The 12,134-nt window shown below is 38.0% G+C and overlaps 1 protein-coding gene across 3 annotated transcripts in view; it reads left to right on the top strand.

Annotated features, from left to right (window-relative positions):
• THSD4 (thrombospondin type 1 domain containing 4) overlaps window positions 1-12,134 on the top strand; it is a 286,352-nt gene that overhangs the window by 8,483 nt on the left and 265,735 nt on the right. Inside the window, exons 3-4 of one of the 3 annotated variants that reach the window (XM_048955751.1) lie at window positions 724-815; window positions 9,903-10,025. The gene's annotated coding sequence lies outside the window, so the exon portion shown is untranslated. Of the gene's footprint in view, window positions 1-723; window positions 816-2,825; window positions 3,156-9,902; window positions 10,026-12,134 lie in introns of those variants that run through there. The other 2 variants (XM_048955755.1, XM_048955750.1) reach the window with 2 other exon arrangements.

Raw genomic sequence — 12,134 nt, 5'->3', positions numbered from 1 at the left:
AATTGAGAAGCAGTTCTTAAGAAGCTATGAATGCTTTCCCCTTGACTTTTAAAATAATCTTTTAGCTTTTCTCTTTAAGAGCATTAATGCATGTGCAAGACACTAGTGCGTTTAATAGTAGAATATTAATGTCTTTTCCATGTATTTTATAAGTTCTGCTGTCTTATAAAACTTGAGATCTTTTACTGGAGTGGGGGTGGTGAGGAGTAAAAAGCATGTTTACTTTTTTTATGCTTGGAACGTTTTGTTCAACAGAATGCACGTCTGTGTGATTTCACTGACTGCTGCCTAGGCCATGGCAGGTTCTCTGAAAATCTTGATTCTGCTCAGGAGGAAGACATCCAAGAGCAGGGCTAGAGGCAGATTATGAACGCATGGGAGCAAAACATCAGTGAACTTTTGGAACTCTTCCTTGGAAGGGTTTGCGTGTTCCAGCTGTTAGACTTAGAGATGAAATATGACTCAGAGCATTAATCTCAGTAAGAACCATTGAAATGGAAAATAAATAATGTGGAGACCTAAGTGTAATTAAAAGTTTAGTGATTATGTTTCTTTTTTCAGCAAATCTTTGTACTGCTCAGAGCCAAGCAGTCATTTAGGTACCTGCTAAAAATTCACAAAGCAATTTTTGTGGCACTTGGTAGTAGATTATTGTTTTACTCTTAGGTAGTGACAGTTGTTCCTAATGCCAAGAATCATATTGCAACTTCTGCTCTTGTTAAGGACAAAGGTTGGACCAGCATCAGAGATGAAATAAAGAGAAGCAAAAAAAGTTATTTGAATTCAGCGTTCTCCAGTAAGCAATACACAAGAAGGTAAAGAACATACGTGATTATTTTCTTGTATTTGGAGAATCTTGTTGGATACAGATGTGAGAGCTGTTTCCAATCTCACATAATGTGGAATTTGTACTTTCAGTATTGGTATTTTAAAGATACTTGTGAAGTGAGTGGGTGGAGACTAAAAGGGTAAGCTGCTATGAATGTGCCAACTTTCCTAAATACTGAAGGTATTAATACGAGGCATTCCAGAAGAGATATGCATGAGATATTTGTGGCTTGTCTGTTAGGTGACTTCAGCACTCTGCGTATCTCCTACTGTGCCAGTTGTCCAACATCTGAAATTTTGCAGTATTTAAAGTCCAAACACACTGAATTGCTTCTAAATACTTGAGCTTGTTCAAGATCGCACACTAATTACGTAGTCAAGATGGGAGAAGAGCCAAGTATTTTGTCCCACTGTCCTGTATGCTAACCTTACACTGCACTTAGTGCTTCTATTAATAATTATCAAGTGTTCTTCTGTATTAAAGCAGGCTTTTCCTTGCATGGAATTCTACCTGGTGATCTTTTAGGGAGATAATATTTGGTACTGCTAGTACAACTCACAAAAATGTGATAATACTTAGTGAAACAAGTTAATCATTTAAGAATAGTATCTGCAAGAAATTTTCCTCATGCTTTTTAGTCTGAATTGGCTAGATAAAGATATTTTTTCCATTGAAGGGAATCTCTAGTTCAAGTATGACAGCAAAACTGGAAGGTACTTCCTTGAATTAAGCTTACTCCTAGGACTTAATTGAATTAATTCAGTTTTACTGGTGGATGCTGTTTTTCTTCTTTTGACTCAGCAACTGGTTCCCAGAGCAACTGGATCCAGTGTCCAAGTGAATCATGCTTTGAACAGGTGTTGAACTAAATGAACTCCTGACATCTCTGAATTATTCTGTGTTGTCAAGAGGAGAAGAATTAAGATTCCCAATTGTGTTTTCCTTCTTAAGTCCTTCTTATTTCCTTCCCTAACTCCTCCTAGGCGATTACTTTCAAGGCTTGAGCTGATGCTTAAAAAAAAAAAAATGGAACAATTCAGAACTATTTTTTAATCTTGTAACAAAAGTTCTTCCTTCATGCCTTCCCCTTCCCTTTGAAATAACTTTTGCTGATCTATCAGTAGTGGATTTTTAAAGTCTGAGTAATCAGTAACTCAATTAATTTCAACGTGACTTTTTTATTGTTGTCGCTGTAGTTGAAAATATCCAAGCAGCTGTGACAAATTTGGATAAGGAAGCTAACTTGGCATTCCTTCATTCTCCATGTGTGTTCTAATGTCAGTGCATGCTGATTTTTTTTTCTTTCCTCAATCTGTTATGGCAGGTTTGCCTCATACAATGCTATATGCTGAAGAGAGAAAGCTTTATAGAACAGAAAATCTAGATCAAGCTCAAAGCTTGAGCAGATTTCAGATTTTCTGGTTATAAGTCTCCCAGTGATAACATTGAATTTGCACTCTTGCAAGGCAGTGGTTTCTTTAAAACTCTCAGTGTTTTCCTTGAACTGAAGTACTGAAGAACAGGACAAGTTTGACGTACTTCCTAATAAAAACACTTTATGGAAGGTTTGGGACGCAGCAATATATTCAGTTTAGGTGCAAGCTTATCTTTGCTTGGGCTGATCTGATTCTGCTGACAAAAACACCACAGCAAACTAAACCTTAGAAGTTCTTCATTTGATGGCTTTTTTTCAAAGTGCTATTTAAACCTGTTCAGAATCTATTAGGAAAAGAGATACAGAACTAATAATTACTCTAGTCATAGTGCTTGTCTACACTTTTTCTTCTAGAATCATGGGATTGATCTTAGAAATGTGTGGGATTCTTGAGAAGGTTTCTCAATTGGAGAATGTCTTCTCCCATGGCAGAAACTCAGTTAATTAACAGGAAATGTAAGGCTCCAAGGAACTGTGGTGTGAACACACCTGCAAATCCTCCGCTGTAAAGCTACAAAACAGGGGGTGAGGGGAATACCTCTGTCAGACTGTAAAAGCTGAAAATCAGCTTCCATTTTTCTCACATTGAAACACAGAGGGAAATAATTCCATGTTGTGGTGAACTGAATATGTGGTTCAGTGTTTGGTTTGATGCGTGCTTCTCCCCAGAAGAAGAAACCGAATCCAAGAAGTGGCGCATGTATCTGGGGGTACAGACTTAATTCTGGTGTTAAAACACACAGCTTCAGAATCTTAAGGAATCGTTGTATTTTCAGCAGTTATAAAAGCTGTCCCTGGGCTGCTGCTTTGCCTGCTGGGTCTGAACTGTTGTGCTTGGGCCAAGAGGGGAACAGAGATGGTCCAGTGGCCTTCACAGAGCCTCTTGAATAGGTAATTGTTTGCCCTGTGTTATCTTCTCCAACACTCCCTTCCAAAGGGAAGTAATAAATTGTATTGAAGTAAGGAAAAAATAAAATTACGTAATAGTTTGTGCTCTTTGGTTTGGGGGGTGATGATTTGTTATAGTGCTCATCAAGAGCTTGGCTCACTCAGGTTTGCTTTCCAGAGAGCCTTTAATGATTAAGTGATTAAGCCTTTGTGCCGTGTTTTCCTAGATTTAAAATAAGAATAGCCTGTCTGTGGCTGCTCTTAATTTGCTTAGGTAGTCTATCAGCTTTTAGGTACTGTGTTTTTCACTTTTCATTTGTTACCAATCTGGCACTGTGGGTCTTGGTTGTCTTTCTCAAGGCTCCGAGGAGCTGACATTACACCACTGGTACTCCTAATGTTTAAAAGTTCTCCAAAAACTTAATACAGAATGTCTGATTCTGTGGCTTTTTTTAATGATTCTCTGCAGGTCAGAAACATCTGAAAAGTATGTCTGGTAATTGCAGTCCAGCTGTTAAGGAACAGATATCTCTGTCTTGGAAAGTTTGTTACTGCCAATTGGACTCTTTCCATGACAGTTTCATCAGCTAAGCAGATTCATGCACCCTCTTCCTTGTCGTATATGAAGAAAAATTGTTTCACTAGTGGAGTGGGACTATGGAAAAGGACAGAAACCAGTATATCTGTACATCAGCTGAAAGAGATCTTCTTGAAATGTTTACAGGTTTGGGTACAAAGTCTTACACATGTATTGGGCTTAGAAAACTTGTAAGGGATCTAAATGCAGATCTCTGGATTTCTGCTCAGTTACAGATGTGTAGGTAGATGGTAAGTTAGAAGGCAAGACAAATACGTCATATTGAAGGTAAGAGAATTGTAGGGCTTTCTTGTAAATGCTGAAAGGAATATACTGATGCTAGCTTTAGGATATAGGTTTCTGAAACCCGAAATGTACATTTGAGTGAGAATTACAACTAACACTAGAAATGGCTGTTTCTGCCAGATAACTGCCAATTATTGGACCCTGACTTGCTGATATTACAAATAAGTAGGGTGCACAAAATAACTAGCTTCATTTAGTTCAGGAACAGAAGCTGGTTATTTCATTGCTGTTGTATAATATTTGCTGTGATCACACCCAGAACAATAATGAGGGCTTATGCCAAACAGTATGATATAAATGATATTTGGGTGTGAACGCAGGTTGGCTCTTGTCTGACTACAAATTTTCAGAAGATTTGTGCACTTGCAGAGGTTTCACTTCTAATTTCAGGGGCTTTTCTGGGTCATGTTAGTGTGAAGATGACCACAATACACCACATAAATGAAAGATGTGAATTTAAAATATGCTCCATGATCTTGTGTAGGCCACATCAGCACCATCAGTAGAAATATACCGTTCAGGAATCTGGCGTTCTGCTTCATTCTCTTCTTATCAGAGTGTTGAACAGTGAGAGGCACAATACCTTCCATTGGAAATTATTCCAAAAAGTTCCATGGCAAAGTGGCTTTGTCTGGTATTGATGAATGACACAAGCTTAATATCTGGCAAAGAAAAAAAGTCTCTGCTAGGAAAATTATCTCTTACTGATATTAAGTGTCAGCAATGCTGCAGCTGAATCAGAGGTGAATGTGGGTTAGCTGCCAGCATACACAAGGACAGTCTGTTCAGAACCATTTTGGCATTGATCTGGCATGCTCTGTAGCTAGATTGTAGTTGTGTGCTGTTCAGCACTCTCAACATGAAAACAGTGTAAACTAGAGTAGAGAGAAAATACCCATGAAGAAAACCACCTTAAATCAAAGGAGTAAAGCAGGACAATTGCAGATGTATCTGTGAAGCCCCTTCATAGCCCTGTTGGCTAACAGGGAACCAGTGAAGCAGCTGCTGAGAGGGAGCGATTGCCCTTACACTTGTTGCAGAAACTAAATTTATTTTTCTCAGGTGTTAAAATATTATGCTTGAACTTCCTTTAAGTTCTGAATTTGTCAGGAGTGGAGATGGATTTTTGACTGCAAACCTCAGCAGTATATATTATTTTTCATAAATGCCACATGGTTATGGGATGAAGGCAGCTGACAGTGAATTGAGTAACAGATGTTCAGGACTAGTATTGATGGCTATTGTGAACTTGATTTCTATGGGCACTGTGAAGAAATCAATGGATGGGGGGTTGACATTTGGCATACAGGCTTTAAAAATGCTTTGTGAAAATGATAGCATTAGAGAAAGGTGTGGAAGGCCTCGTGAAATCACAGGCTCAGGCACTATAGTGACAGATGGAATGCTTGTCAGGTGCTCAGCAACATGCTGTAGGAAGACTAATGTTATCCAGTCAGCTGTAACTTGGCTATAAAGCTCAAGAAAAGACCAAATGTATTTTTTAATGACTCAGTAAAATTATCTGCTCAATGGGAAGCAGTGATCAGAGGAGCAAACAAACTTTGTATGTAGGTCACTCTGAAAATGAAGGATGTGTGAGAGGAAAGCAGGCCTGTTTCTATTGAAGAGATGCAAGGAGTCCTGACTGGTGCCTTTGAGATGTGTGCTTTGAAAAGGTCTATCTGTTTTTCCATTTACCTCTCCCGTAACACACAGACAAAGCATTTAAATAGTCTAGAAAGACATCTTTTTTTGATGCCTGAGTTGTGAAACAATAAACCAATAAAACTTGTCATTGTCACATGTCAGTGAGGCAAAAAGAACTGTTGAATTTTTGGTCTTTGAAGCACTATTGCTGGGCGCAGTGGGAAGAAGAACCATAGTGGCTCTGACAGGACCACAGCCTGCTTTGAGTGTGGTGGTTCCTGTATTTCAAAATCCCATCTGAAAGCACAGGGGATGGTATTTCTATTAGTGTTGCATGCAAATCTTTGTACCTACTTAAACTTCCCTGGGTTTAGTGCACAGGGCGAACGTTTATTTACAGAGTTGCAGACTCATAGCAGTTGGAAGGGGTCTCTAGGGATCATTGAGTCAACACCCTGCTAAATAGGATCCCTACAGTAGGTTGCACAGGAAATTGTCCAGGTGGATTTTGAATATCTGCAGAGGAGACTCCACAGCCTCTCTGGACAGCTTGTTCCAGTGCTCCGTTGCTCTGACAATAAATAAGTTCTTCCTTGTGTTAGTATTTAGTGTATGCATGTCCAACCCACTAGGTTTATGTTTTTGTTGCCGCCTTTCTTTTGTTTTAATTAAAAATTATATAAAAGTTTTATTACCTGCATACATTAAGTATATTATGTATTTTGTATGCTGTCCAAGATAATCTCTTGTCACTCAGTGCGGCTCAAGCAAGTCAGAGGATTGGACACCCTTAAAGACATTTATTTACTTACCAGTCCATTCAGCACTGTGCAAGTTCTTACTGAAAGACCTTAATATCAGAAATTTTTATCCTAATACAAAGTGTCTTTCTTGGAACAGGATTTCCTTAAACTCTACAAGATATTTATGCTTTATGTTTTCAGGTCGATATTATTTATTTTACTAAATTGGACTAAAGCCTCACAAGGTATTAGGGCAGCAAGGTGCTCAGTTTTTAAAAGCATATCAGTAAAGATTGCAGGTTGGGTCTGCTGTGTAGGAACTCGCATTAATTTCCAAGTACCAGCATTTGAGTGCAATTGATTTTTAATTTTTGTAAGGATTTGTTTAGAAAAGTGATCTGTTCTCTCATGCTAGAATGAAATGGAGGCCAAAGATGGTATGTTTTAGAGATTTGAAAAATATGATATCTTACTTGAACTTATCTCAATGCTAAGAGTTTGACAACAATTTTACTCCTTGCATGGTGTACACTCACAGATATGGTAAGGGCATGTTATTGTCAGAGAGCTGTCATCTGATGCATTGAATTGCAGTCAGGGCAAGGATTCCTTGCTGCTTAGGTTCTTGGAAAGCTTGAAGGCCATTAACATTCCTAGAATTGCATGCATCATAAACCATAGTGCAGCAAGATTAGAAGTGAGAAATACATGAGTATGTATTTGTCACCATTCCTTCACGTGTGTTAAACTGCTATTGCAAAGTATGCCAAACCAATTAGATACTAATGCTCTTCACAAATGTTGGGGTTTGTTTTTTTTTTTGGTACTCTGGGCATAAGATTCTCTGGTGACCACAATCGCTCTATCCTGCTTCTATTGGCCAATACTGAAAGAACAGAAAGTAAATGAAAAGACTTGTTTGCAGCTTCTCCTGATCGTATGTGTACTAGCTGCTCCCAGAGTCCCTGCAGTGCTATCGCACAGTGCTGTTCTGACTTGCATAAAAGGAGAATGAGGAAGCCAAAATAAAAGCATGATAGAAGTTATTAATTTTTTGATGTCATAGAATGGAAAGAATCGTGTCACCTAAAATTCTGGTGTGGTTGTGATCAAGTATGTCATTCATATTCAGTCACTACTCGATACTAGGTATAGAAAGAGCTGTCCTGAATACATTTGGAAATTCACTGTCAAGCAGTGACGGTGCTTTCTCAAAAAGCTAAATTCTCTGAGAGGGAACAAAAACTCCCTCCTTCATTAATGCATTCAGATACCTAGAAGATCACTGCAAAACAGAAATGAATATTGTATTTTCCCATTTTGATAGCAAAATAGAGAGCTTGAATTGCAATAAGATAAATTCTGCTTAGTTTTGGCTAATGCCTAATTAGGGATAATGTACAGCTGGGGGAGCGAGAAGTCTTTGTCACTTTGGATTTTAATAACTGTTGTAATTGGCACCTGTCACGTGGATCTGATCGTGCTGTGGTGCAGGAGAAATGGAAGCTCCCGGAGTCCCTGCAGTTATTATTTCTGTGATTCTGTGATTACCAGATCCGTGATCTCTGGAGTTGTTCACTCAACCGGTCTCTGAAGTAGAATTCTGCGATGATTTACAAACACAGACACAAGTGAAGACACTAGAGAGAGAAAAGTGCTCATAAATTTAAAGAGATTAAGAGAATTATAGCCATTTTGATAACTGTAAGAAATACAGTGAGATTGCAAGAACAGTGTTAAAGTAGTTTAGCCTGCACTTAGGTGCCAGAATGTCTGCATATAAGCCTTGGAATCATTATTTCTTTTTGCTGTACACAGCTAATGCTTACAAAGTCCAGCTGTGACAAAATTGTCTCCTTTGTTTAATGACATCTAGACAAATTCCTGGAAGGAGATGAATTTGAATGTGCATTTAACATCTGTTGAAGATGAGGAAAAGAGTCAGTCAGCCTAAAACATGGGGTAGTTTCATAGGCAAAATTAAAAGGTTAGTGCTGTTCTTTGAAACAAACATATTTGCAGTATTTAAGCAAGTCATGTGGGCAGAGGAACGGCTTCTTTTTACCACTATTTTCTGTCAGTGACGTTTATTGTAAGCCTGAGTAGGGCACAATGCTGCACAATTTATTGTGGTACCAAGAAGGCAGCTTGGTGGCTTAAGCTCCTCTAACATATTACTTTTTGAGAATGTTGCAAAAAACATTTATCAGTTTTATCACGTCACATTTCAGGGTGTAGGCTGTTATAAAATAATCTTGAAATGATTTTCTTTGTGTATGATATGATTTGAGAAAGGCTTTCTGGCTTGGACATGAAGTCCATGCTATTTTTGGTCAGCATTATCTTTGAACGTTGTAACTCTAATAACAACTCCTGGTGCATGAAAAATGGGTAGTGTTCATTCTTGGCCGATACTTTTGTAAGTCTCATTAGAACTGTGTGACTGCACAACAAGCTCCATATCTCCTATTACATGGCGTGGCATGCTTCTCCTTTGATTGCAAATGTTTTCTGTCATCCTTGATTAGGAACTGAATGAGCATATTATTGACTGCTAAAGCAGCATACTGGCACCAAAAACAGCGTTGGAGTTGGATGCAAGCTTGTTGAAATGTAGTTACTGACAAAGCATTTTTTCCTTTTAAATTATAAAGGAATAAACCAAAAAAGGCAACCAACCAACCACCACCATCATAAAAAACCAGCAAAGCAGAACAAAAACAAAAAAAAAAAGCCAAACTCACTAAATTAAAAAAAAAAAAAAAAAAAAAAAAATAATGCTACAGAAGAGCAAGATTTATAGATTTATAGCAAGAATTATAGTTTTTGTGCTTCTGGGTCATGTGAGAGTAAGCAACCACAATCACAGGGAGAACAGGAAGGTAAAGGAATAATGCTTTGAATAAATACAGAGAAGGGAGAGTGAGTGAGCTAGAGTTGGCGTTCACATTCATGTTGTGAGCCAGCACTGGCAATGTACCACAGTAGATGGAAATGTTTCAGCAATTTACCATATAAACAACCAAACAGCCCGGATTTATCTAATCAGCTTTTTGTGATAAAGCATGTCCAGGATCCCTTTTTCCAAAGCTAAAGGGATTGCAGCAGTGACAAGATTAGGAATAGTGTGAGCTTGTACCCAGAAATATGGATGTAGTTTTATTTTTCTTTGACCATTTGCCCTTATGAGAGAATAGATATTTAAAAAGGTACAAAGGAACATAGCAGTAAGAAATGGGCACTGCTTCAGCAATAGTTAATGTTGGCATTCTGGAAAGCTTTCAACATCAGGGAAATTCTTTTTTTCCCCCATTTCAAGCTGAGTGCTGTTACTCAAGATGAGCTGGCAGAAGCTTTCTAAGTAGCATCAGACCTTGGATGAAAATGTGTCCATGGGAAACGAAGTAGGAGAGGAACTGGTACAGATTTCTTCTGCCATGTACTACTGACTGACTTACTGTTTGTTCTACTCTTCAGCACCTACGGGACTGCAGTTCTCATCTGCTTCTCGGTGTTCTGGTATTTCTGAAGAGAGGTGTGTGACTGTCAGCAGTACGTATCTGGATCATGACTCACCTTGTTACACTACAGCTGGGCTTTGTAAGTGCTCCTCTTTCCCATGACACACTGCTGTATGTTTTCAGCCAAACAAAATGGTGTAGACAAGTGAATGTGAATGTCTGCAATAGAACAGACACATTTGAAGCCTTTTTTGTTACAGAGATATAAGAATCCTTCATATTTTGCTTAGTCTACGGACTTGTCTTCTTCCATCTCACTCCACCTCCAGTCACTTTCAGTCCTTTTATCTTCCTCAACAGAAAGAAACACTCTGATAAATATTGCTGACCTTGTTAAGGATGAGAACTGTCATGAAGAGAAGTGTGAGAATGGTTTGTGTCAACATCTCACAACCCTGTGCGTTGCCATAAAGGTTTAAAATGCTGTGGTTTTTGTGTTTGTATGTGTTTTCTGATTGCTGTGAATATGACAGGTCATTACTGTTCTTTAGAATAGCATGGGAAAGTTCTCCTGTTTTCCTATGAGCTAAGAGACCCTTCGTAGTGATTCTGATGGCCTCACAGGTAAGGCTACTAGAGAAAGCAAAGCAAAAGAGATAGCATCTCAAATGCTTTTGGATTCTCTGTAGGGAAATATTTCCAAGGGAGTGTTAAAAACATGGTGAAGTAGTAAGACCTGTCAAAGACCTGTCTAGCTGCAGCAGGAACAGGTAGGGTCTTCAAATACCTGCACTCTGCAGATGGGCTGGATGTCCTGTGGAACTTGATGAAGAGCAGTTGAGTTTGTTTCTACAGTTGTTTTCTGAATATTTAGGCAATACCCTCCACTGAACAGCATGTATGCAGAACAGACCCAAGACAAATGCCTTTTACGTACTAGCCTACTATACTTCCTAGTTAAAAAAGATTGTCTCAACAGACAAATCACTGCTGAAATAAAGGATTTAATTACTCTTGAGCTAATTTTGAACAGTGCAAAGAATACTAAGATGCAGAATTCAGCAAGGTGCAATAGTTTCTGACAGAAAGATCAAGTGAGCAGTACAGGAAGTCCTTACGTGTATTTCATAGATCATACCAATGATTTCCACATCATCATACAACATCACTTAAAAATATAATGTTTATTTAAAGATTAGCTACAGTTTTACCAGAAGGATTTTATTTCTCTGTGCCTTACAGAATACGTGCAGAAAGCAAAGTCAGCAGCCTAACACCTAATTCAATAGCCCTTGGTTTCATGTCTTGATCACTCAGCAGCTCTATAGAACTGTTTACCTCTAGGTTAAAAAAAAAAAAAAAAGCCTCAGCAAATTTGAAAGCATTTTATGAATCCTTCAGACAACTAATTTTGCAAGAGATGGGCTTTTTCTGAGGGAGGTCTCAAACCTTTTTAGCAACTCAAGTTCAATATTCTCAGTTTTTAACAGTAGAGATTTTAGCACTTCTTATAATTGAGATTCTTAAGGTAATTTGATATTGCTGCCAAAGTCTAAACCAGTATAAATCAGAATTAATCTGATTAGAAGAACCTGAAGGTCCTTTTGCTTACCATGAAACTGCCTGCATCTGGTTTCACTTATTTCCTCACCTTGTATTTTCCAGTTCTTGTTTGCACTCATGACCACAGAAGCAATTTTTCATTTTGTTTTAGGCACCAAATGTTGTCAGTGTTTCTGAAATTAGTATAAAAGACAATGTGTTGCATTCCAAAATACTTTTTTCCCAAAAAAATATTTTCTAAAAACATTTCTGTCACAAATTCCATTTAATTCTTCTGTTTCACTTCAGAACATTGTAATTTCATCACTCTTTCCTTGCATGAAGTTCTAATCCCTTACGGCATTGCAGTACTTGCTGCATCAGTCTACTGTGATTGTAAAGCTGAAGGATTTCTTAATTGTGTTGATATTTTTTCCCCCATTCTCTTCACCAAAATATTTCCATCTGATATCAGCAAAGTCGAGAAGTTCCCTTTATTTTTTCATGTTATTTAATGTTTTTGATAAGCTTTCTTTTTCCTGCTGCTGTAGTTCTTTTGGAGCTTGGTTTAACCTTGCACTAACAGTAATCTTGGACTTCCAAAAACTCTGTCATTATTTGCATTTTGTGACTTTGATGGATTGTACTTTACAGTTTGAATCTTGACATTATTCTAGGTTACATCTGGGTTATTGTAGCAGTTAAG

This window comes from Lagopus muta, chromosome 10 (assembly GCF_023343835.1).
Source record: "Lagopus muta isolate bLagMut1 chromosome 10, bLagMut1 primary, whole genome shotgun sequence".
NCBI classification, from domain to species: Eukaryota; Metazoa; Chordata; class Aves; order Galliformes; family Phasianidae; genus Lagopus; species Lagopus muta.
Note: the sequence above shows the minus strand (reverse complement) of the source record. Positions and strands in the feature narration are given on the sequence as shown.